A 21,646-nucleotide genomic window follows, 5' to 3' on the forward strand; every position below is an offset into this window, starting at 1 on the left:
CAGGCGGTCTCCCATCCAGAGTTACAAGATTAAAATGGGGTCAGATTTAACTGTGAGAGATGAGTAGTGGTTAAAAGAATGAGACATAAAAGAAGATTGGTTTAAATAGATTTGGTTTATATACAAGGTTCACATAAAAGACTTTAAAACAACACGATAAAACTAGGTAAATGCTGTTAAAAGAATACAGTTCAATTGTCCATACCCTAAAAACAGTCCAAGAATCCTAGTGTGTTGATAAGTCCAATGTGAGTGTCCACCATTGTATATACAATCCACAGAAAGTGTAATCCAAAGTTTGCAGGTGGTGAATGGAAAGGTGAGCTCTAAAATTAGCAAACTCCTTAATCCAACAGTTTGGTGACTGTCCTTTGTTTGTCATGCTGCTCTCTTATACAGTTGTACTTCCTGCTTCCTGTCATGTGTCTAGTCACATGGCAGGCCAACCATCCATTTATTTAAGACACACACACACTTAAAATGTTAAGAGCAATAAAATGGCCTAAAAAAACATGTAAAACACTTAACAATCTATAATACATTTAAATGATTGTAATAAATAGAGCGGTAAAACACGTCTTTCTAAAAGCCAGCATATTATATAAATAGTGAAGAAAAGGCAAAAGCTTACAGCACCTGGTATTCCCAGGCGGTCTCCCATCCAAGTACTAACCAGGCCCGACGCTGCTTTGCTTCCGAGATCAGACGAGATTGGGCGGTCTCAGCGCGGTATGGCCGTAAGCGAGGGCTGCTCCAAAAAGTGGCCTATTTAAAGATCAGCCTCCGTAAAAGCCAGCATATTATATAAATAGTGAAGAAAAGGCAAAAGCTTACAGCACCTGGTATTCCCAGGCTGTCTCCCATCCAAGTACTAACCAGGCCCGACGCTGCTTTGCTTCCGAGATCAGACGAGATAGGGCGGTCTCAGCGCAGTATGGCCGTAAGTGAGGGCTGCTCCAAAAAGTGGGCTATTTAAAGATCAGCCTCCGTAAAAGCCAGCATATTATATAAATAGTGAAGAAAAGGCAAAAGCTTACAGCACCTGGTATTCCCAGGCGGTCTCCCATCTAAGTACTAACCAGGCCCGACGCTGCTTTGCTTCCGAGATCAGACGAGATCGGGCGCACTCAGCGCAGTATGGCCGTAAGCGAAGACTGCTCCAAAAAGTGGGTTATTTATAGATCAGCCTCCGTAAAAGCCATCATATTATATAAATAGTGAAGAAAAGGCAAAAGCTTACAGCACCTGGTATTCCCAGGCGGTCTCCCATCCAGAGTTACAACATTAAAATGGGGTCAGAATTAACTGTGAGAGATGACTAGTGGTTAAAAGAATGAGACATAAAAGAAGATTGGTTTAAATAGATTTGGTTTATATACAAGGTTCACATAAAAAGACTTTAAAACAACACGATAAAACTAGGTAAATGCTGTTAAAAGAATACAGTTCATTTGTCCATACCCTAAAAACAGTCCAAGAATCCCAGTGTGTTGATAAGTCCAATGTGAGTGTCCACCATTGTATATACAATCCACAGAAAGTGTAATCCAAAGTTTGCAGGTGGTGAATGGAAAGGTGAGCTCTAAAATTAGCAAACTCCTTAATCCAACAGTTTGGTGACTGTCCTTTGTATGTCATGCTGCTCTCTTATACAGTTGTACTTCCTGCTTCCTGTCATGTGTCTAGTCACATGGCAGGCCAACCATCCATTTATTTAAGACACACACACACTTAAAATGTTAAGAGCAATAAAATGGCCTAAAAAAACATGTAAAACACTTAACACTCTATAATACATTTAAATGATTGTAATAAATAGAGCGGTAAAACACGTCTTTCTAAAAGCCAGCATATTATATAAATAGTGAAGAAAAGGCAAAAGCTTACAGCACCTGGTATTCCCAGGCGGTCTCCCATCCAGAGTTACAAGATTAAAATGGGGTCAGATTTAACTGTGAGAGATGACTAGTGGTTAAAAGAATGAGACATAAAAGAAGATTGGTTTAAATAGATTTGGTTTATATACAAGGTTCACATAAAAGACTTTAAAACAACACGATAAAACTAGGTAAATGCTGTTAAAAGAATACAGTTCATTTGTCCATACCCTAAAAACAGTCCAAGAATCCCAGTGTGTTGATAAGTCCAATGTGAGTGTCCACCATTGTATATACAATCCACAGAAAGTGTAATCCAAAGTTTGCAGGTGGTGAATGGAAAGGTGAGCTCTAAAATTAGCAACTCCTTAATCCAACAGTTTGGTGACTTTTTTTGTCATGCTGCTCTCTTATACAGTTGTACTTCCTGCTTCCTGTCATGTGTCTAGTCACATGGCAGGCCAACCATCCATTTATTAAAGACACACACACACACACACACTTAAAATGTTAAGAGTAATAAAATGGCCTAAAAAACATGTAAAACACTTAACACTCTATAATACATTTAAATGATTGTAATAAATAGAGCGGTAAAACACGTCTTTCTAAAAGCCAGCATATTATATAAATAGTGAAGAAAAGGCAAAAGCTTACAGCACCTGGTATTCCCAGGCGGTCTCCCATCCAAGTACTAACAAGGCCCGACGCTGCTTTGCTTCCGAGATCAGACGAGATCGGGCGCACTCAGCGCAGTATGGCCGTAAGCGAGGACTGCTCCAAAAAGTGGGTTATTTATAGATCAGCCTCCGTAAAAGCCATCATATTATATAAATAGTGAAGAAAAGGCAAAAGCTTACAGCACCTGGTATTCCCAGGCGGTCTCCCATCCAGAGTTACAACATTAAAATGGGGTCAGAATTAACTGTGAGAGATGACTAGTGGTTAAAAGAATGAGACATAAAAGAAGATTGGTTTAAATAGATTTGGTTTTTATACAAGGTTCACATAAAAGACTTTAAAACAACACGATAAAACTAGGTAAATGCTGTTAAAAGAATACAGTTCATTTGTCCATACCCTAAAAACAGTCCAAGAATCCCAGTGTGTTGATAAGTCCAATGTGAGTGTCCACCATTGTATATACAATCCATAGAAAGTGTAATCCAAAGTTTGCAGGTGGTGAATGGAAAGGTGAGCTCTAAAATTAGCAAACTCCTTAATCCAACAGTTTGGTGACTGTCCTTTGTTTGTCATGCTGCTCTCTTATACAGTTGTACTTCCTGCTTCCTGTCATGTGTCTAGTCACATGGCAGGCCAACCATCCATTTATTTAAGACACACACTTAAAATGTTAAGAGCAATAAAATGGCCTAAAAAAACATGTAAAACACTTAACACTCTATAATACATTTAAATGATTGTAATAAATAGAGCGGTAAAACACGTCTTTCTAAAAGCCAGCATATTATATAAATAGTGAAGAAAAGGCAAAAGCTTACAGCACCTGGTATTCCCAGGCGGTCTCCCTTCCAGAGTTACAAGATTAAAATGGGGTCAGATTTAACTGTGAGAGATGACTAGTGGTTAAAAGAATGAGACATAAAAGAAGATTGGTTTAAATAGATTTGGTTTATATACAAGGTTCACATAAAAGACTTTAAAACAACACGATAAAACTAGGTAAATGCTGTTAAAAGAATACAGTTCATTTGTCCATACCCTAAAAACAGTCCAAGAATCCCAGTGTGTTGATAAGTCCAATGTGAGTGTCCACCATTGTATATACAATCCACAGAAAGTGTAATCCAAAATTTGCAGGTGGTGAATGGAAAGGTGAGCTCTAAAATTAGCAACTCCTTAATCCAACAGTTTGGTGACTTTTTTTGTCATGCTGCTCTCTTATACAGTTGTACTTCCTGCTTCCTGTCATGTGTCTAGTCACATGGCAGGCCAACCATCCATTTATTAAAGACACACACACACTTAAAATGTTAAGAGTAATACAATGGCCTAAAAAACATGTAAAACACTTAACACTCTATAATACATTTAAATGATTGTAATAAATAGAGCGGTAAAACACGTCTTTCTAAAAGCCAGCATATTATATAAATAGTGAAGAAAAGGCAAAAGCTTACAGCACCTGGTATTCCCAGGCGGTCTCCCATCCAAGTACTAACCAGGCCCGACGCTGCTTTGCTTCCGAGATCAGACGAGATCGGGCGGTCTCAGCGCAGTATGGCCGTAAGCGAGGGCTGCTCCAAAAAGTGGGCTATTTAAAGATCAGCCTCCGTAAAAGCCAGCATATTATATAAATAGTGAAGAAAAGGCAAAAGCTTACAGCACCTGGTATTCCCAGGCGGTCTCCCATCTAAGTACTAACCAGGCCCGATGCTGCTTTGCTTCCGAGATCAGACGAGATCGGGTGCTCTCAGCGCAGTATGGCCGTAAGCGAGTACTGCTCCAAAAAGTGGGCTATTTATAGATCAGCCTCCGTAAAAGCCATCATATTATATAAATAGTGAAGAAAAGGCAAAAGCTTACAGCACCTGGTATTCCCAGGGGGTCTCCCATCCAAGTACTAACCAGGCCCGACGCTGCTTTGCTTCCGAGATCAGACGAGATCGGGCGCACTCAGCGCAGTATGGCCGTAAGCGAGGACTGCTCCAAAAAGTGGGTTATTTATAGATCAGCCTCCGTAAAAGCCATCATATTATATAAATAGTGAAGAAAAGGCAAAAGTTTACAGCACCTGGTATTCCCAGGCGGTCTCCCATCCAGAGTTACAACATTAAAATGGGGTCAGAATTAACTGTGAGAGATGACTAGTGGTTAAAAGAATGAGACATAAAAGAAGATTGGTTTAAATAGATTTGGTTTTTATACAAGGTTCACATAAAAGACTTTAAAACAACACGATAAAACTAGGTAAATGCTGTTAAAAGAATACAGTTCATTTGTCCATACCCTAAAAACAGTCCAAGAATCCCAGTGTGTTGATAAGTCCAATGTGAGTGTCCACCATTGTATATACAATCCACAGAAAGTGTAATCCAAAGTTTGCAGGTGGTGAATGGAAAGGTGAGCTCTAAAATTAGCAAACTCCTTAATCCAACAGTTTGGTGACTGTCCTTTGTTTGTCATGCTGCTCTCTTATACAGTTGTACTTCCTGCTTCCTGTCATGTGTCTAGTCACATGGCAGGCCAACCATCCATTTATTTAAGACACACACTTAAAATGTTAAGAGCAATAAAATGGCCTAAAAAAACATGTAAAACACTTAACACTCTATAATACATTTAAATGATTGTAATAAATAGAGCGGTAAAACACGTCTTTCTAAAAGCCAGCATATTATATAAATAGTGAAGAAAAGGCAAAAGCTTACAGCACCTGGTATTCCCAGGCGGTCTCCCTTCCAGAGTTACAAGATTAAAATGGGGTCAGATTTAACTGTGAGAGATGACTAGTGGTTAAAAGAATGAGACATAAAAGAAGATTGGTTTAAATAGATTTGGTTTATATACAAGGTTCACATAAAAGACTTTAAAACAACACGATAAAACTAGGTAAATGCTGTTAAAAGAATACAGTTCATTTGTCCATACCCTAAAAACAGTCCAAGAATCCCAGTGTGTTGATAAGTCCAATGTGAGTGTCCACCATTGTATATACAATCCACAGAAAGTGTAATCCAAAATTTGCAGGTGGTGAATGGAAAGGTGAGCTCTAAAATTAGCAACTCCTTAATCCAACAGTTTGGTGACTTTTTTTGTCATGCTGCTCTCTTATACAGTTGTACTTCCTGCTTCCTGTCATGTGTCTAGTCACATGGCAGGCCAACCATCCATTTATTAAAGACACACACACACTTAAAATGTTAAGAGTAATACAATGGCCTAAAAAACATGTAAAACACTTAACACTCTATAATACATTTAAATGATTGTAATAAATAGAGCGGTAAAACACGTCTTTCTAAAAGCCAGCATATTATATAAATAGTGAAGAAAAGGCAAAAGCTTACAGCACCTGGTATTCCCAGGCGGTCTCCCATCCAAGTACTAACCAGGCCCGACGCTGCTTTGCTTCCGAGATCAGACGAGATCGGGCGGTCTCAGCGCAGTATGGCCGTAAGCGAGGGCTGCTCCAAAAAGTGGGCTATTTAAAGATCAGCCTCCGTAAAAGCCAGCATATTATATAAATAGTGAAGAAAAGGCAAAAGCTTACAGCACCTGGTATTCCCAGGCGGTCTCCCATCTAAGTACTAACCAGGCCCGATGCTGCTTTGCTTCCGAGATCAGACGAGATCGGGTGCTCTCAGCGCAGTATGGCCGTAAGCGAGTACTGCTCCAAAAAGTGGGCTATTTATAGATCAGCCTCCGTAAAAGCCATCATATTATATAAATAGTGAAGAAAAGGCAAAAGCTTACAGCACCTGGTATTCCCAGGGGGTCTCCCATCCAAGTACTAACCAGGCCCGACGCTGCTTTGCTTCCGAGATCAGACGAGATCGGGCGCACTCAGCGCAGTATGGCCGTAAGCGAGGACTGCTCCAAAAAGTGGGTTATTTATAGATCAGCCTCCGTAAAAGCCATCATATTATATAAATAGTGAAGAAAAGGCAAAAGTTTACAGCACCTGGTATTCCCAGGCGGTCTCCCATCCAGAGTTACAACATTAAAATGGGGTCAGAATTAACTGTGAGAGATGACTAGTGGTTAAAAGAATGAGACATAAAAGAAGATTGGTTTAAATAGATTTGGTTTTTATACAAGGTTCACATAAAAGACTTTAAAACAACACGATAAAACTAGGTAAATGCTGTTAAAAGAATACAGTTCATTTGTCCATACCCTAAAAACAGTAAAAGAATCCCAGTGTGTTGATAAGTCCAATGTGAGTGTCCACCATTGTATATACAATCCACAGAAAGTGTAATCCAAAGTTTGCAGGTGGTGAATGGAAAGGTGAGCTCTAAAATTAGCAAACTCCTTAATCCAACAGTTTGGTGACTGTCCTTTGTTTGTCATGCTGCTCTCTTATACAGTTGTACTTCCTACTTCCTGTCATGTGTCTAGTCACATGGCAGGCCAACCATCCATTTATTTAAGACACACACACACTTAAAATGTTAAGAGCAATAAAATGGCCTAAAAAAACATGTAAAACACTTAACACTCTATAATACATTTAAATGATTGTAATAAATAGAGCGGTAAAACACGTCTTTCTAAAAGCCAGCATATTATATAAATAGTGAAGAAAAGGCAAAAGCTTACAGCACCTGGTATTCCCAGGCGGTCTCCCATCCAAGTACTAACCAGGCCCGACGCTGCTTTGCTTCCGAGATCAGACGAGATTGGGCGGTCTCAGCGCGGTATGGCCGTAAGCGAGGGCTGCTCCAAAAAGTGGCCTATTTAAAGATCAGCCTCCGTAAAAGCCAGCATATTATATAAATAGTGAAGAAAAGGCAAAAGCTTACAGCACCTGGTATTCCCAGGCTGTCTCCCATCCAAGTACTAACCAGGCCCGACGCTGCTTTGCTTCCGAGATCAGACGAGATAGGGCGGTCTCAGCGCAGTATGGCCGTAAGTGAGGGCTGCTCCAAAAAGTGGGCTATTTAAAGATCAGCCTCCGTAAAAGCCAGCATATTATATAAATAGTGAAGAAAAGGCAAAAGCTTACAGCACCTGGTATTCCCAGGCGGTCTCCCATCTAAGTACTAACCAGGCCCGACGCTGCTTTGCTTCCGAGATCAGACGAGATCGGGCGCACTCAGCGCAGTATGGCCGTAAGCGAAGACTGCTCCAAAAAGTGGGTTATTTATAGATCAGCCTCCGTAAAAGCCATCATATTATATAAATAGTGAAGAAAAGGCAAAAGCTTACAGCACCTGGTATTCCCAGGCGGTCTCCCATCCAGAGTTACAACATTAAAATGGGGTCAGAATTAACTGTGAGAGATGACTAGTGGTTAAAAGAATGAGACATAAAAGAAGATTGGTTTAAATAGATTTGGTTTATATACAAGGTTCACATAAAAAGACTTTAAAACAACACGATAAAACTAGGTAAATGCTGTTAAAAGAATACAGTTCATTTGTCCATACCCTAAAAACAGTCCAAGAATCCCAGTGTGTTGATAAGTCCAATGTGAGTGTCCACCATTGTATATACAATCCACAGAAAGTGTAATCCAAAGTTTGCAGGTGGTGAATGGAAAGGTGAGCTCTAAAATTAGCAAACTCCTTAATCCAACAGTTTGGTGACTGTCCTTTGTATGTCATGCTGCTCTCTTATACAGTTGTACTTCCTGCTTCCTGTCATGTGTCTAGTCACATGGCAGGCCAACCATCCATTTATTTAAGACACACACACACTTAAAATGTTAAGAGCAATAAAATGGCCTAAAAAAACATGTAAAACACTTAACACTCTATAATACATTTAAATGATTGTAATAAATAGAGCGGTAAAACACGTCTTTCTAAAAGCCAGCATATTATATAAATAGTGAAGAAAAGGCAAAAGCTTACAGCACCTGGTATTCCCAGGCGGTCTCCCATCCAGAGTTACAAGATTAAAATGGGGTCAGATTTAACTGTGAGAGATGACTAGTGGTTAAAAGAATGAGACATAAAAGAAGATTGGTTTAAATAGATTTGGTTTATATACAAGGTTCACATAAAAGACTTTAAAACAACACGATAAAACTAGGTAAATGCTGTTAAAAGAATACAGTTCATTTGTCCATACCCTAAAAACAGTCCAAGAATCCCAGTGTGTTGATAAGTCCAATGTGAGTGTCCACCATTGTATATACAATCCACAGAAAGTGTAATCCAAAGTTTGCAGGTGGTGAATGGAAAGGTGAGCTCTAAAATTAGCAACTCCTTAATCCAACAGTTTGGTGACTTTTTTTGTCATGCTGCTCTCTTATACAGTTGTACTTCCTGCTTCCTGTCATGTGTCTAGTCACATGGCAGGCCAACCATCCATTTATTAAAGACACACACACACACACACTTAAAATGTTAAGAGTAATAAAATGGCCTAAAAAACATGTAAAACACTTAACACTCTATAATACATTTAAATGATTGTAATAAATAGAGCGGTAAAACACGTCTTTCTAAAAGCCAGCATATTATATAAATAGTGAAGAAAAGGCAAAAGCTTACAGCACCTGGTATTCCCAGGCGGTCTCCCATCCAAGTACTAACAAGGCCCGACGCTGCTTTGCTTCCGAGATCAGACGAGATCGGGCGCACTCAGCGCAGTATGGCCGTAAGCGAGGACTGCTCCAAAAAGTGGGTTATTTATAGATCAGCCTCCGTAAAAGCCATCATATTATATAAATAGTGAAGAAAAGGCAAAAGCTTACAGCACCTGGTATTCCCAGGCGGTCTCCCATCCAGAGTTACAACATTAAAATGGGGTCAGAATTAACTGTGAGAGATGACTAGTGGTTAAAAGAATGAGACATAAAAGAAGATTGGTTTAAATAGATTTGGTTTTTATACAAGGTTCACATAAAAGACTTTAAAACAACACGATAAAACTAGGTAAATGCTGTTAAAAGAATACAGTTCATTTGTCCATACCCTAAAAACAGTCCAAGAATCCCAGTGTGTTGATAAGTCCAATGTGAGTGTCCACCATTGTATATACAATCCATAGAAAGTGTAATCCAAAGTTTGCAGGTGGTGAATGGAAAGGTGAGCTCTAAAATTAGCAAACTCCTTAATCCAACAGTTTGGTGACTGTCCTTTGTTTGTCATGCTGCTCTCTTATACAGTTGTACTTCCTGCTTCCTGTCATGTGTCTAGTCACATGGCAGGCCAACCATCCATTTATTTAAGACACACACTTAAAATGTTAAGAGCAATAAAATGGCCTAAAAAAACATGTAAAACACTTAACACTCTATAATACATTTAAATGATTGTAATAAATAGAGCGGTAAAACACGTCTTTCTAAAAGCCAGCATATTATATAAATAGTGAAGAAAAGGCAAAAGCTTACAGCACCTGGTATTCCCAGGCGGTCTCCCTTCCAGAGTTACAAGATTAAAATGGGGTCAGATTTAACTGTGAGAGATGACTAGTGGTTAAAAGAATGAGACATAAAAGAAGATTGGTTTAAATAGATTTGGTTTATATACAAGGTTCACATAAAAGACTTTAAAACAACACGATAAAACTAGGTAAATGCTGTTAAAAGAATACAGTTCATTTGTCCATACCCTAAAAACAGTCCAAGAATCCCAGTGTGTTGATAAGTCCAATGTGAGTGTCCACCATTGTATATACAATCCACAGAAAGTGTAATCCAAAATTTGCAGGTGGTGAATGGAAAGGTGAGCTCTAAAATTAGCAACTCCTTAATCCAACAGTTTGGTGACTTTTTTTGTCATGCTGCTCTCTTATACAGTTGTACTTCCTGCTTCCTGTCATGTGTCTAGTCACATGGCAGGCCAACCATCCATTTATTAAAGACACACACACACTTAAAATGTTAAGAGTAATACAATGGCCTAAAAAACATGTAAAACACTTAACACTCTATAATACATTTAAATGATTGTAATAAATAGAGCGGTAAAACACGTCTTTCTAAAAGCCAGCATATTATATAAATAGTGAAGAAAAGGCAAAAGCTTACAGCACCTGGTATTCCCAGGCGGTCTCCCATCCAAGTACTAACCAGGCCCGACGCTGCTTTGCTTCCGAGATCAGACGAGATCGGGCGGTCTCAGCGCAGTATGGCCGTAAGCGAGGGCTGCTCCAAAAAGTGGGCTATTTAAAGATCAGCCTCCGTAAAAGCCAGCATATTATATAAATAGTGAAGAAAAGGCAAAAGTTTACAGCACCTGGTATTCCCAGGCGGTCTCCCATCCAGAGTTACAACATTAAAATGGGGTCAGAATTAACTGTGAGAGATGACTAGTGGTTAAAAGAATGAGACATAAAAGAAGATTGGTTTAAATAGATTTGGTTTTTATACAAGGTTCACATAAAAGACTTTAAAACAACACGATAAAACTAGGTAAATGCTGTTAAAAGAATACAGTTCATTTGTCCATACCCTAAAAACAGTAAAAGAATCCCAGTGTGTTGATAAGTCCAATGTGAGTGTCCACCATTGTATATACAATCCACAGAAAGTGTAATCCAAAGTTTGCAGGTGGTGAATGGAAAGGTGAGCTCTAAAATTAGCAAACTCCTTAATCCAACAGTTTGGTGACTGTCCTTTGTTTGTCATGCTGCTCTCTTATACAGTTGTACTTCCTACTTCCTGTCATGTGTCTAGTCACATGGCAGGCCAACCATCCATTTATTTAAGACACACACACACTTAAAATGTTAAGAGCAATAAAATGGCCTAAAAAAACATGTAAAACACTTAACACTCTATAATACATTTAAATGATTGTAATAAATAGAGCGGTAAAACACGTCTTTCTAAAAGCCAGCATATTATATAAATAGTGAAGAAAAGGCAAAAGCTTACAGCACCTGGTATTCCCAGGCGGTCTCCCATCCAAGTACTAACCAGGCCCGACGCTGCTTTGCTTCCGAGATCAGACGAGATCGGGCGGTCTCAGCGCAGTATGGCCTTAAGCAGGGGGCTGCTCCAAAAAGTGGGCTATTTAAAGATCAGCCTCCGTAAAAGCCAGCATATTATATAAATAGTGAAGAAAAGGCAAAAGCTTACAGCACCTGGTATTCCCAGGCGGTCTCCCATCTAAGTACTAACCAGGCCCGACGCTGCTTTGCTTCCGAGATCAGACGAGATCGGGCGCTCTCAGCGCAGTATGGCCGTAAGCGAGTACTGCTCCAAAAAGTGGGCTATTTATAGATCAGCCTCCGTAAAAGCCATCATATTATATAAATAGTGAAGAAAAGGCAAAAGCTTACAGCACCTGGTATTCCCAGGCGGTCTCCCATCCAGAGTTACAAGATTAAAATGGGGTCAGATTTAACTGTGAGAGATGACTAGTGGTTAAAAGAATGAGACATAAAAGAAGATTGGTTTAAATAGATTTGGTTTATATACAAGGTTCACATAAAAAGACTTTAAAACAACACGATAAAACTAGGTAAATGCTGTTAAAAGAATACAGTTCATTTGTCCATACCCTAAAAACAGTCCAAGAATCCCAGTGTGTTGATAAGTCCAATGTGAGTGTCCACCATTGTATATACAATCCACAGAAAGTGTAATCCAAAGTTTGCAGGTGGTGAATGGAAAGGTGAGCTCTAAAATTAGCAAACTCCTTAATCCAACAGTTTGGTGACTGTCCTTTGTTTGTCATGCTGCTCTCTTATACAGTTGTACTTCCTGCTTCCTGTCATGTGTCTAGTCACATGGCAGGCCAACCATCCATTTATTTAAGACACACACACACTTAAAATGTTAAGAGCAATAAAATGGCCTAAAAAAACATGTAAAACACTTAACACTCTATAATACATTTAAATGATTGTAATAAATAGAGCGGTAAAACACGTCTTTCTAAAAGCCAGCATATTATATAAATAGTGAAGAAAAGGCAAAAGCTTACAGCACCTGGTATTCCCAGGCGGTCTCCCATCCAAGTACTAACCAGGCCCGACGCTGCTTTGCTTCCGAGATCAGACGAGATCGGGCGGTCTCAGCGCAGTATGGCCGTAAGCGAGGGCTGCTCCAAAAAGTGGCCTATTTAAAGATCAGCCTCCGTAAAAGCCAGCATATTATATAAATAGTGAAGAAAAGGCAAAAGCCTACAGCACCTGGTATTCCCAGGCGGTCTCCCATCTAAGTACTAACCAGGCCCGACGCTGCTTTGCTTCCGAGATCAGACGAGATAGGGCGGTCTCAGCGCGGTATGGCCGTAAGCGAGGGCTGCTCCAAAAAGTGGGCTATTTAAAGATCAGCCTCCGTAAAAGCCAGCATATTATATAAATAGTGAAGAAAAGGCAAAAGCTTACAGCACCTGGTATTCCCAGGCGGTCTCCCATCTAAGTACTAACCAGGCCCGACGCTGCTTTGCTTCCGAGATCAGACCAGATCGGGCGCTCTCAGCGCAGTATGGCCGTAAGCGAGTACTGCTCCAAAAAGTGGGCTATTTATAGATCAGCCTCCGTAAAAGCCATCATATTATATAAATAGTGAAGAAAAGGCAAAAGCTTACAGCACCTGGTATTCCCAGGCGGTCTCCCATCCAAGTACTAACCAGGCCCGACGCTGCTTTGCTTCCGAGATCAGACGAGATCGGGCGCACTCAGCGCAGTATGGCCGTAAGCGAGGACTGCTCCAAAAAGTGGGTTATTTATAGATCAGCCTCCGTAAAAGCCATCATATTATATAAATAGTGAAGAAAAGGCAAAAGCTTACAGCACCTGGTATTCCCAGGCGGTCTCCCATCTAAGTACTAACCAGGCCCGACGCTGCTTTGCTTCCGAGATCAGACCAGATCGGGCGCTCTCAGCGCAGTATGGCCGTAAGCGAGTACTGCTCCAAAAAGTGGGCTATTTATAGATCAGCCTCCGTAAAAGCCATCATATTATATAAATAGTGAAGAAAAGGCAAAAGCTTACAGCACCTGGTATTCCCAGGCGGTCTCCCATCCAGAGTTACAAGATTAAAATGGGGTCAGATTTAACTGTGAGAGATGACTAGTGGTTAAAAGAATGAGACATAAAAGAAGATTGGTTTAAATAGATTTGGTTTTTATACAAGGTTCACATAAAAGACTTTAAAACAACACGATAAAACTAGGTAAATGCTGTTAAAAGAATACAGTTCATTTGTCCATACCCTAAAAACAGTCCAAGAATCCCAGTGTGTTGATAAGTCCAATGTGAGTGTCCACCATTGTATATACAATCCACAGAAAGTGTAATCCAAAGTTTGCAGGTGGTGAATGGAAAGGTGAGCTCTAAAATTAGCAAACTCCTTAATCCAACAGTTTGGTGACTGTCCTTTGTTTGTCATGCTGCTCTCTTATACAGTTGTACTTCCTGCTTCCTGTCATGTGTCTAGTCACATGGCAGGCCAACCATCCATTTATTTAAGACACACACACACTTAAAATGTTAAGAGCAATAAAATGGCCTAAAAAAACATGTAAATCACTTAACACTCTATAATACATTTAAATGATTGTAATAAATAGAGCGGTAAAACACGTCTTTCTAAAAGCCAGCATATTATATAAATAGTGAAGAAAAGGCAAAAGCTTACAGCACCTGGTATTCCCAGGCGGTCTCCCATCCAAGTACTAACCAGGCCCGACGCTGCTTAGCTTCCGAGATCAGACGAGATCGGGCGGTCTCAGCGCAGTATGGCCGTAAGCGAGGGCTGCTCCAAAAAGTGGGCTATTTAAAGATCAGCCTCCGTAAAAGCCAGCATATTATATAAATAGTGAAGAAAAGGCAAAAGCTTACAGCACCTGGTATTCCCAGGCGGTCTCCCATCTAAGTACTAACCAGGCCCGACGCTGCTTTGCTTCCGAGATCAGACGAGATCGGGCGCTCTCAGCGCAGTATGGCCGTAAGCGAGTACTGCTCCAAAAAGTGGGCTATTTATAGATCAGCCTCCGTAAAAGCCATCATATTATATAAATAGTGAAGAAAAGGCAAAAGCTTACAGCACCTGGTATTCCCAGGCGGTCTCCCATCCAGAGTTACAACATTAAAATGGGGTCAGAATTAACTGTGAGAGATGACTAGTGGTTAAAAGAATGAGACATAAAAGAAGATTGGTTTAAATAGATTTGGTTTTTATACAAGGTTCACATAAAAGACTTTAAAACAACACGATAAAACTAGGTAAATGCTGTTAAAAGAATACAGTTCATTTGTCCATACCCTAAAAACAGTCCAAGAATCCCAGTGTGTTGATAAGTCCAATGTGAGTGTCCACCATTGTATATACAATCCACAGAAAGTGTAATCCAAAGTTTGCAGGTGGTGAATGGAAAGGTGAGCTCTAAAATTAGCAAACTCCTTAATCCAACAGTTTGGTGACTGTCCTTTGTTTGTCATGCTGCTCTCTTATACAGTTGTACTTCCTGCTTCCTGTCATGTGTCTAGTCACATGGCAGGCCAACCATCCATTTATTTAAGACACACACACACTTAAAATGTTAAGAGCAATAAAATGGCCTAAAAAAAACATGTAAAACACTTAACACTCTATAATACATTTAAATGATTGTAATAAATAGAGCGGTAAAACACGTCTTTCTAAAAGCCAGCATATTATATAAATAGTGAAGAAAAGGCAAAAGCTTACAGCACCTGGTATTCCCAGGCGGTCTCCCATCCAAGTACTAACCAGGCCCGACGCTGCTTTGCTTCCGAGATCAGACGAGATCGGGCGGTCTCAGCGCAGTATGGCCGTAAGCGAGGGCTGCTCCAAAAAGTGGGCTATTTAAAGATCAGCCTCCGTAAAAGCCAGCATATTATATAAATAGTGAAGAAAAGGCAAAAGCTTACAGCACCTGGTATTCCCAGGCGGTCTCCCATCTAAGTACTAACCAGGCCCGACGCTGCTTTGCTTCCGAGATCAGACGAGATCGGGCGCTCTCAGCGCAGTATGGCCGTAAGCGAGTACTGCTCCAAAAAGTGGGCTATTTATAGATCAGCCTCCGTAAAAGCCATCATATTATATAAATAGTGAAGAAAAGGCAAAAGCTTACAGCACCTGGTATTCCCAGGGGGTCTCCCATCCAAGTACTAACCAGGCCCGACGCTGCTTTGCTTCCGAGATCAGACGAGATCGGGCGCACTCAGCGCAGTATGGCCGTAAGCGAGGACTGCTCCAAAAAGTGGGTTATTTATAGATCAGCCTCCGTAAAAGCCATCATATTATATAAATAGTGAAGAAAAGGCAAAAGTTTACAGCACCTGGTATTCCCAGGCGGTCTCCCATCCAGAGTTACAACATTAAAATGGGGTCAGAATTAACTGTGAGAGATGACTAGTGGTTAAAAGAATGAGACATAAAAGAAGATTGGTTTAAATAGATTTGGTTTTTATACAAGGTTCACATAAAAGACTTTAAAACAACACGATAAAACTAGGTAAATGCTGTTAAAAGAATACAGTTCATTTGTCCATACCCTAAAAACAGTCCAAGAATCCCAGTGTGTTGATAAGTCCAATGTGAGTGTCCACCATTGTATATACAATCCACAGAAAGTGTAATCCAAAGTTTGCAGGTGGTGAATGGAAAGGTGAGCTCTAAAATTAGCAAACTCCTTAATCCAACAGTTTGGTGACTGTCCTTTGTTTGTCATGCTGCTCTCTTATACAGTTGTACTTCCTGCTTCCTGTCATGTGTCTAGTCACATGGCAGGCCAACCATCCATTTATTTAAGACACACACTTAAAATGTTAAGAGCAATAAAATGGCCTAAAAAAACATGTAAAACACTTAACACTCTATAATACATTTAAATGATTGTAATAAATAGAGCGGTAAAACACGTCTTTCTAAAAGCCAGCATATTATATAAATAGTGAAGAAAAGGCAAAAGCTTACAGCACCTGGTATTCCCAGGCGGTCTCCCTTCCAGAGTTACAAGATTAAAATGGGGTCAGATTTAACTGTGAGAGATGACTAGTGGTTAAAAGAATGAGACATAAAAGAAGATTGGTTTAAATAGATTTGGTTTATATACAAGGTTCACATAAAAGACTTTAAAACAACACGATAAAACTAGGTAAATGCTGTTAAAAGAATACAGTTCATTTGTCCATACCCTAAAAACAGTCCAAGAATCCCAGTGTGTTGATAAGTCCAATGTGAGTGTCCACCATTGTATATACAATCCACAGAAAGTGTAATCCAAAATTTGCAGGTGGTGAATGGAAAGGTGAGCTCTAAAATTAGCAACTCCTTAATCCAACAGTTTGGTGACTTTTTTTGTCATGCTGCTCTCTTATACAGTTGTACTTCCTGCTTCCTGTCATGTGTCTAGTCACATGGCAGGCCAACCATCCATTTATTAAAGACACACACACACTTAAAATGTTAAGAGTAATACAATGGCCTAAAAAACATGTAAAACACTTAACACTCTATAATACATTTAAATGATTGTAATAAATAGAGCGGTAAAACACGTCTTTCTAAAAGCCAGCATATTATATAAATAGTGAAGAAAAGGCAAAAGCTTACAGCACCTGGTATTCCCAGGCGGTCTCCCATCCAAGTACTAACCAGGCCCGACGCTGCTTTGCTTCCGAGATCAGACGAGATCGGGCGGTCTCAGCGCAGTATGGCCGTAAGCGAGGGCTGCTCCAAAAAGTGGGCTATTTAAAGATCAGCCTCCGTAAAAGCCAGCATATTATATAAATAGTGAAGAAAAGGCAAAAGCTTACAGCACCTGGTATTCCCAGGCGGTCTCCCATCTAAGTACTAACCAGGCCCGATGCTGCTTTGCTTCCGAGATCAGACGAGATCGGGTGCTCTCAGCGCAGTATGGCCGTAAGCGAGTACTGCTCCAAAAAGTGGGCTATTTATAGATCAGCCTCCGTAAAAGCCATCATATTATATAAATAGTGAAGAAAAGGCAAAAGCTTACAGCACCTGGTATTCCCAGGGGGTCTCCCATCCAAGTACTAACCAGGCCCGACGCTGCTTTGCTTCCGAGATCAGACGAGATCGGGCGCACTCAGCGCAGTATGGCCGTAAGCGAGGACTGCTCCAAAAAGTGGGTTATTTATAGATCAGCCTCCGTAAAAGCCATCATATTATATAAATAGTGAAGAAAAGGCAAAAGTTTACAGCACCTGGTATTCCCAGGCGGTCTCCCATCCAGAGTTACAACATTAAAATGGGGTCAGAATTAACTGTGAGAGATGACTAGTGGTTAAAAGAATGAGACATAAAAGAAGATTGGTTTAAATAGATTTGGTTTTTATACAAGGTTCACATAAAAGACTTTAAAACAACACGATAAAACTAGGTAAATGCTGTTAAAAGAATACAGTTCATTTGTCCATACCCTAAAAACAGTAAAAGAATCCCAGTGTGTTGATAAGTCCAATGTGAGTGTCCACCATTGTATATACAATCCACAGAAAGTGTAATCCAAAGTTTGCAGGTGGTGAATGGAAAGGTGAGCTCTAAAATTAGCAAACTCCTTAATCCAACAGTTTGGTGACTGTCCTTTGTTTGTCATGCTGCTCTCTTATACAGTTGTACTTCCTACTTCCTGTCATGTGTCTAGTCACATGGCAGGCCAACCATCCATTTATTTAAGACACACACACACTTAAAATGTTAAGAGCAATAAAATGGCCTAAAAAAAACATGTAAAACACTTAACACTCTATAATACATTTAAATGATTGTAATAAATAGAGCGGTAAAACACGTCTTTCTAAAAGCCAGCATATTATATAAATAGTGAAGAAAAGGCAAAAGCTTACAGCACCTGGTATTCCCAGGCGGTCTCCCATCCAAGTACTAACCAGGCCCGACGCTGCTTTGCTTCCGAGATCAGACGAGATCGGGCGGTCTCAGCGCAGTATGGCCTTAAGCAGGGGGCTGCTCCAAAAAGTGGGCTATTTAAAGATCAGCCTCCGTAAAAGCCAGCATATTATATAAATAGTGAAGAAAAGGCAAAAGCTTACAGCACCTGGTATTCCCAGGCGGTCTCCCATCTAAGTACTAACCAGGCCCGACGCTGCTTTGCTTCCGAGATCAGACGAGATCGGGCGCTCTCAGCGCAGTATGGCCGTAAGCGAGTACTGCTCCAAAAAGTGGGCTATTTATAGATCAGCCTCCGTAAAAGCCATCATATTATATAAATAGTGAAGAAAAGGCAAAAGCTTACAGCACCTGGTATTCCCAGGCGGTCTCCCATCCAGAGTTACAAGATTAAAATGGGGTCAGATTTAACTGTGAGAGATGACTAGTGGTTAAAAGAATGAGACATAAAAGAAGATTGGTTTAAATAGATTTGGTTTATATACAAGGTTCACATAAAAAGACTTTAAAACAACACGATAAAACTAGGTAAATGCTGTTAAAAGAATACAGTTCATTTGTCCATACCCTAAAAACAGTCCAAGAATCCCAGTGTGTTGATAAGTCCAATGTGAGTGTCCACCATTGTATATACAATCCACAGAAAGTGTAATCCAAAGTTTGCAGGTGGTGAATGGAAAGGTGAGCTCTAAAATTAGCAAACTCCTTAATCCAACAGTTTGGTGACTGTCCTTTGTTTGTCATGCTGCTCTCTTATACAGTTGTACTTCCTGCTTCCTGTCATGTGTCTAGTCACATGGCAGGCCAACCATCCATTTATTTAAGACACACACACACTTAAAATGTTAAGAGCAATAAAATGGCCTAAAAAAACATGTAAAACACTTAACACTCTATAATACATTTAAATGATTGTAATAAATAGAGCGGTAAAACACGTCTTTCTAAAAGCCAGCATATTATATAAATAGTGAAGAAAAGGCAAAAGCTTACAGCACCTGGTATTCCCAGGCGGTCTCCCATCCAAGTACTAACCAGGCCCGACGCTGCTTTGCTTCCGAGATCAGACGAGATCGGGCGGTCTCAGCGCAGTATGGCCGTAAGCGAGGGCTGCTCCAAAAAGTGGCCTATTTAAAGATCAGCCTCCGTAAAAGCCAGCATATTATATAAATAGTGAAGAAAAGGCAAAAGCCTACAGCACCTGGTATTCCCAGGCGGTCTCCCATCTAAGTACTAACCAGGCCCGACGCTGCTTTGCTTCCGAGATCAGACGAGATAGGGCGGTCTCAGCGCGGTATGGCCGTAAGCGAGGGCTGCTCCAAAAAGTGGGCTATTTAAAGATCAGCCTCCGTAAAAGCCAGCATATTATATAAATAGTGAAGAAAAGGCAAAAGCTTACAGCACCTGGTATTCCCAGGCGGTCTCCCATCTAAGTACTAACCAGGCCCGACGCTGCTTTGCTTCCGAGATCAGACCAGATCGGGCGCTCTCAGCGCAGTATGGCCGTAAGCGAGTACTGCTCCAAAAAGTGGGCTATTTATAGATCAGCCTCCGTAAAAGCCATCATATTATATAAATAGTGAAGAAAAGGCAAAAGCTTACAGCACCTGGTATTCCCAGGCGGTCTCCCATCCAAGTACTAACCAGGCCCGACGCTGCTTTGCTTCCGAGATCAGACGAGATCGGGCGCACTCAGCGCAGTATGGCCGTAAGCGAGGACTGCTCCAAAAAGTGGGTTATTTATAGATCAGCCTCCGTAAAAGCCATCATATTATATAAATAGTGAAGAAAAGGCAAAAGCTTACAGCACCTGGTATTCCCAGGCGGTCTCCCATCCAGAGTTACAACATTAAAATGGGGTCAGAATTAACTGTGAGAGATGACTAGTGGTTAAAAGAATGAGACATAAAAGAAGATTGGTTTAAATAGATTTGGTTTTTATACAAGGTTCACATAAAAGACTTTAAAACAACACGATAAAACTAGGTAAATGCTGTTAAAAGAATACAGTTCATTTGTCCATACCCTAAAAACAGTCCAAGAATCCCAGTGTGTTGATAAGTCCAATGTGAGTGTCCACCATTGTATATACAATCCACAGAAAGTGTAATCCAAAGTTTGCAGGTGGTGAATGGAAAGGTGAGCTCTAAAATTAGCAAACTCCTTAATCCAACAGTTTGGTGACTGTCCTTTGTTTGTCATGCTGCTCTCTTATACAGTTGTACTTCCTGCTTCCTGTCATGTGTCTAGTCACATGGCAGGCCAACCATCCATTTATTTAAGACACACACACACACTTAAAATGTTAAGAGCAATAAAATGGCCTAAAAAAACATGTAAAACACTTAACACTCTATAATACATTTAAATGATTGTAATAAATAGAGCGGTAAAACACGTCTTTCTAAAAGCCAGCATATTATATAAATAGTGAAGAAAAGGCAAAAGCTTACAGCACCTGGTATTCCCAGGCGGTCTCCCATCCAAGTACTAACCAGGCCCGACGCTGCTTTGCTTCCGAGATCAGACGAGATCGGGCGGTCTCAGCGCAGTATGGCCGTAAGCGAGGGCTGCTCCAAAAAGTGGGCTATTTAAAGATCAGCCTCCGTAAAAGCCAGCATATTATATAAATAGTGAAGAAAAGGCAAAAGCTTACAGCACCTGGTATTCCCAGGCGGTCTCCCATCTAAGTACTAACCAGGCCCGACGCTGCTTTGCTTCCGAGATCAGACGAGATCGGGCGCTCTCAGCGCAGTATGGCCGTAAGCGAGTACTGCTCCAAAAAGTGGGCTATTTATAGATCAGCCTCCGTAAAAGCCATCATATTATATAAATAGTGAAGAAAAGGCAAAAGCTTACAGCACCTGGTATTCCCAGGCGGTCTCCCATCCAGAGTTACAAGATTAAAATGGGGTCAGATTTAACTGTGAGAGATGACTAGTGGTTAAAAGAATGAGACATAAAAGAAGATTGGTTTAAATAGATTTGGTTTATATACAAGGTTCACATAAAAGACTTTAAAACAACACGATAAAACTAGGTAAATGCTGTTAAAAGAATACAGTTCATTTGTCCATACCCTAAAAACAGTCCAAGAATCCCAGTGTGTTGATAAGTCCAATGTGAGTGTCCACCATTGTATATACAATCCACAGAAAGTGTAATCCAAAGTTTGCAGGTGGTGAATGGAAAGGTGAGCTCTAAAATTAGCAAACTCCTTAATCCAACAGTTTGGTGACTGTCCTTTGTTTGTCATGCTGCTCTCTTATACAGT

General features: G+C 40.4%; 36 non-coding genes and 2 pseudogenes across 36 annotated transcripts; all 38 read right to left on the minus strand.

Annotated features, from left to right (window-relative positions):
* Positions 1–624: 624 nt before the first annotated feature.
* LOC141307541 (5S ribosomal RNA) lies at positions 625–743 on the minus strand. The gene has a single exon (XR_012346493.1). It is a non-coding gene; the product is annotated as a 5S ribosomal RNA (ribosomal RNA).
* An 84-nt stretch (positions 744–827) lies between these two features.
* Positions 828–946, minus strand: LOC141307757 (5S ribosomal RNA; annotated as a pseudogene).
* Positions 947–1,030: 84 nt separating this feature from the next.
* LOC141307193 (5S ribosomal RNA) lies at positions 1,031–1,149 on the minus strand. The gene has a single exon (XR_012346148.1). It is a non-coding gene; the product is annotated as a 5S ribosomal RNA (ribosomal RNA).
* Positions 1,150–2,527: 1,378 nt separating this feature from the next.
* Positions 2,528–2,646, minus strand: LOC141307631 (5S ribosomal RNA). The gene has a single exon (XR_012346581.1). It is a non-coding gene; the product is annotated as a 5S ribosomal RNA (ribosomal RNA).
* A 1,365-nt stretch (positions 2,647–4,011) lies between these two features.
* Positions 4,012–4,130, minus strand: LOC141307327 (5S ribosomal RNA). Its single transcript, XR_012346281.1, has one exon. It is a non-coding gene; the product is annotated as a 5S ribosomal RNA (ribosomal RNA).
* An 84-nt stretch (positions 4,131–4,214) lies between these two features.
* LOC141307422 (5S ribosomal RNA) lies at positions 4,215–4,333 on the minus strand. The gene has a single exon (XR_012346375.1). It is a non-coding gene; the product is annotated as a 5S ribosomal RNA (ribosomal RNA).
* Positions 4,334–4,417: 84 nt separating this feature from the next.
* Positions 4,418–4,536, minus strand: LOC141306830 (5S ribosomal RNA). The gene has a single exon (XR_012345787.1). It is a non-coding gene; the product is annotated as a 5S ribosomal RNA (ribosomal RNA).
* A 1,365-nt stretch (positions 4,537–5,901) lies between these two features.
* On the minus strand, positions 5,902–6,020 carry LOC141307328 (5S ribosomal RNA). Its single transcript, XR_012346282.1, has one exon. It is a non-coding gene; the product is annotated as a 5S ribosomal RNA (ribosomal RNA).
* An 84-nt stretch (positions 6,021–6,104) lies between these two features.
* Positions 6,105–6,223, minus strand: LOC141307423 (5S ribosomal RNA). The gene has a single exon (XR_012346377.1). It is a non-coding gene; the product is annotated as a 5S ribosomal RNA (ribosomal RNA).
* An 84-nt stretch (positions 6,224–6,307) lies between these two features.
* On the minus strand, positions 6,308–6,426 carry LOC141306832 (5S ribosomal RNA). The gene has a single exon (XR_012345788.1). It is a non-coding gene; the product is annotated as a 5S ribosomal RNA (ribosomal RNA).
* A 730-nt stretch (positions 6,427–7,156) lies between these two features.
* LOC141307543 (5S ribosomal RNA) lies at positions 7,157–7,275 on the minus strand. Its single transcript, XR_012346495.1, has one exon. It is a non-coding gene; the product is annotated as a 5S ribosomal RNA (ribosomal RNA).
* An 84-nt stretch (positions 7,276–7,359) lies between these two features.
* Positions 7,360–7,478, minus strand: LOC141307758 (5S ribosomal RNA; annotated as a pseudogene).
* An 84-nt stretch (positions 7,479–7,562) lies between these two features.
* On the minus strand, positions 7,563–7,681 carry LOC141307194 (5S ribosomal RNA). The gene has a single exon (XR_012346149.1). It is a non-coding gene; the product is annotated as a 5S ribosomal RNA (ribosomal RNA).
* A 1,376-nt stretch (positions 7,682–9,057) lies between these two features.
* On the minus strand, positions 9,058–9,176 carry LOC141307632 (5S ribosomal RNA). The gene has a single exon (XR_012346582.1). It is a non-coding gene; the product is annotated as a 5S ribosomal RNA (ribosomal RNA).
* A 1,365-nt stretch (positions 9,177–10,541) lies between these two features.
* On the minus strand, positions 10,542–10,660 carry LOC141307330 (5S ribosomal RNA). The gene has a single exon (XR_012346283.1). It is a non-coding gene; the product is annotated as a 5S ribosomal RNA (ribosomal RNA).
* A 730-nt stretch (positions 10,661–11,390) lies between these two features.
* Positions 11,391–11,509, minus strand: LOC141307679 (5S ribosomal RNA). Its single transcript, XR_012346630.1, has one exon. It is a non-coding gene; the product is annotated as a 5S ribosomal RNA (ribosomal RNA).
* An 85-nt stretch (positions 11,510–11,594) lies between these two features.
* LOC141306922 (5S ribosomal RNA) lies at positions 11,595–11,713 on the minus strand. The gene has a single exon (XR_012345878.1). It is a non-coding gene; the product is annotated as a 5S ribosomal RNA (ribosomal RNA).
* Positions 11,714–12,444: 731 nt separating this feature from the next.
* LOC141307331 (5S ribosomal RNA) lies at positions 12,445–12,563 on the minus strand. The gene has a single exon (XR_012346284.1). It is a non-coding gene; the product is annotated as a 5S ribosomal RNA (ribosomal RNA).
* Positions 12,564–12,647: 84 nt separating this feature from the next.
* LOC141307704 (5S ribosomal RNA) lies at positions 12,648–12,766 on the minus strand. Its single transcript, XR_012346655.1, has one exon. It is a non-coding gene; the product is annotated as a 5S ribosomal RNA (ribosomal RNA).
* An 84-nt stretch (positions 12,767–12,850) lies between these two features.
* LOC141307593 (5S ribosomal RNA) lies at positions 12,851–12,969 on the minus strand. Its single transcript, XR_012346546.1, has one exon. It is a non-coding gene; the product is annotated as a 5S ribosomal RNA (ribosomal RNA).
* Positions 12,970–13,053: 84 nt separating this feature from the next.
* Positions 13,054–13,172, minus strand: LOC141306807 (5S ribosomal RNA). The gene has a single exon (XR_012345764.1). It is a non-coding gene; the product is annotated as a 5S ribosomal RNA (ribosomal RNA).
* Positions 13,173–13,256: 84 nt separating this feature from the next.
* Positions 13,257–13,375, minus strand: LOC141307595 (5S ribosomal RNA). The gene has a single exon (XR_012346547.1). It is a non-coding gene; the product is annotated as a 5S ribosomal RNA (ribosomal RNA).
* Positions 13,376–14,105: 730 nt separating this feature from the next.
* LOC141306695 (5S ribosomal RNA) lies at positions 14,106–14,224 on the minus strand. Its single transcript, XR_012345653.1, has one exon. It is a non-coding gene; the product is annotated as a 5S ribosomal RNA (ribosomal RNA).
* Positions 14,225–14,308: 84 nt separating this feature from the next.
* On the minus strand, positions 14,309–14,427 carry LOC141306923 (5S ribosomal RNA). The gene has a single exon (XR_012345879.1). It is a non-coding gene; the product is annotated as a 5S ribosomal RNA (ribosomal RNA).
* Positions 14,428–15,158: 731 nt separating this feature from the next.
* Positions 15,159–15,277, minus strand: LOC141307332 (5S ribosomal RNA). The gene has a single exon (XR_012346285.1). It is a non-coding gene; the product is annotated as a 5S ribosomal RNA (ribosomal RNA).
* An 84-nt stretch (positions 15,278–15,361) lies between these two features.
* On the minus strand, positions 15,362–15,480 carry LOC141306924 (5S ribosomal RNA). The gene has a single exon (XR_012345880.1). It is a non-coding gene; the product is annotated as a 5S ribosomal RNA (ribosomal RNA).
* An 84-nt stretch (positions 15,481–15,564) lies between these two features.
* LOC141306833 (5S ribosomal RNA) lies at positions 15,565–15,683 on the minus strand. The gene has a single exon (XR_012345789.1). It is a non-coding gene; the product is annotated as a 5S ribosomal RNA (ribosomal RNA).
* A 1,365-nt stretch (positions 15,684–17,048) lies between these two features.
* LOC141307334 (5S ribosomal RNA) lies at positions 17,049–17,167 on the minus strand. The gene has a single exon (XR_012346287.1). It is a non-coding gene; the product is annotated as a 5S ribosomal RNA (ribosomal RNA).
* An 84-nt stretch (positions 17,168–17,251) lies between these two features.
* On the minus strand, positions 17,252–17,370 carry LOC141307424 (5S ribosomal RNA). The gene has a single exon (XR_012346378.1). It is a non-coding gene; the product is annotated as a 5S ribosomal RNA (ribosomal RNA).
* An 84-nt stretch (positions 17,371–17,454) lies between these two features.
* Positions 17,455–17,573, minus strand: LOC141306834 (5S ribosomal RNA). Its single transcript, XR_012345790.1, has one exon. It is a non-coding gene; the product is annotated as a 5S ribosomal RNA (ribosomal RNA).
* A 731-nt stretch (positions 17,574–18,304) lies between these two features.
* On the minus strand, positions 18,305–18,423 carry LOC141307680 (5S ribosomal RNA). The gene has a single exon (XR_012346631.1). It is a non-coding gene; the product is annotated as a 5S ribosomal RNA (ribosomal RNA).
* An 85-nt stretch (positions 18,424–18,508) lies between these two features.
* Positions 18,509–18,627, minus strand: LOC141306925 (5S ribosomal RNA). Its single transcript, XR_012345882.1, has one exon. It is a non-coding gene; the product is annotated as a 5S ribosomal RNA (ribosomal RNA).
* Positions 18,628–19,358: 731 nt separating this feature from the next.
* Positions 19,359–19,477, minus strand: LOC141307335 (5S ribosomal RNA). The gene has a single exon (XR_012346289.1). It is a non-coding gene; the product is annotated as a 5S ribosomal RNA (ribosomal RNA).
* Positions 19,478–19,561: 84 nt separating this feature from the next.
* Positions 19,562–19,680, minus strand: LOC141307705 (5S ribosomal RNA). Its single transcript, XR_012346656.1, has one exon. It is a non-coding gene; the product is annotated as a 5S ribosomal RNA (ribosomal RNA).
* Positions 19,681–19,764: 84 nt separating this feature from the next.
* LOC141307596 (5S ribosomal RNA) lies at positions 19,765–19,883 on the minus strand. The gene has a single exon (XR_012346548.1). It is a non-coding gene; the product is annotated as a 5S ribosomal RNA (ribosomal RNA).
* Positions 19,884–19,967: 84 nt separating this feature from the next.
* Positions 19,968–20,086, minus strand: LOC141306808 (5S ribosomal RNA). Its single transcript, XR_012345765.1, has one exon. It is a non-coding gene; the product is annotated as a 5S ribosomal RNA (ribosomal RNA).
* Positions 20,087–20,818: 732 nt separating this feature from the next.
* Positions 20,819–20,937, minus strand: LOC141307336 (5S ribosomal RNA). The gene has a single exon (XR_012346290.1). It is a non-coding gene; the product is annotated as a 5S ribosomal RNA (ribosomal RNA).
* An 84-nt stretch (positions 20,938–21,021) lies between these two features.
* LOC141306926 (5S ribosomal RNA) lies at positions 21,022–21,140 on the minus strand. The gene has a single exon (XR_012345883.1). It is a non-coding gene; the product is annotated as a 5S ribosomal RNA (ribosomal RNA).
* Positions 21,141–21,646: the final 506 nt, after the last annotated feature.

This window comes from Garra rufa, unplaced genomic scaffold (genome assembly GCF_049309525.1).
Source record: "Garra rufa unplaced genomic scaffold, GarRuf1.0 hap1_unplaced_002, whole genome shotgun sequence".
Taxonomy (NCBI): domain Eukaryota; kingdom Metazoa; phylum Chordata; class Actinopteri; order Cypriniformes; family Cyprinidae; genus Garra; species Garra rufa.